Raw genomic sequence first — 548 nt, 5'->3', positions numbered from 1 at the left:
ATAATGATTTTACAACTGTTGTAGCCAGTTTCTGATTGTTTAGTAAAGTACAATTGCACTTGTACAGATCCACGTGTTTACTGGCATCCTGAAAGACCAAATGATGGACTGTACACATCTATATACAATGTCTTTACCCCTTTGGGCAGCAGGCAATGGCAAGGATATTCATAAACACAGCATCACTGTAAGATGGGACAACTGATGTCTCGTATGTATCCCAGCACATGTGATTTTTAATAGTTTCTGAATAAACACTTGATAAATATTTCAAATGTAAGAACATGAAGTAACGAGTATCTGAAGTTTAAAATTTCTTGCCAAAATCATCTGTTTGTGTGTTGGATTCTCTTTATTAGCAATTATGGCTCATAAGAAAGATCTAACATTTTTAGGCAAATCATAATGTGTTCTCTATTTTCAAAACACAACATATGGTAATTACCAGCATATATAACATGGGTCAGAGAGTGACACACAGATACGTGTTTCACCAACATATTGAATAGGATAGTTTTATATTTACATTTTGTTTCTTTGATGAAGTG

This window comes from Aptenodytes patagonicus, chromosome 1, assembly GCF_965638725.1.
Source record: "Aptenodytes patagonicus chromosome 1, bAptPat1.pri.cur, whole genome shotgun sequence".
Taxonomy (NCBI): Eukaryota; Metazoa; Chordata; class Aves; order Sphenisciformes; family Spheniscidae; genus Aptenodytes; species Aptenodytes patagonicus.
Note: the sequence above shows the minus strand (reverse complement) of the source record.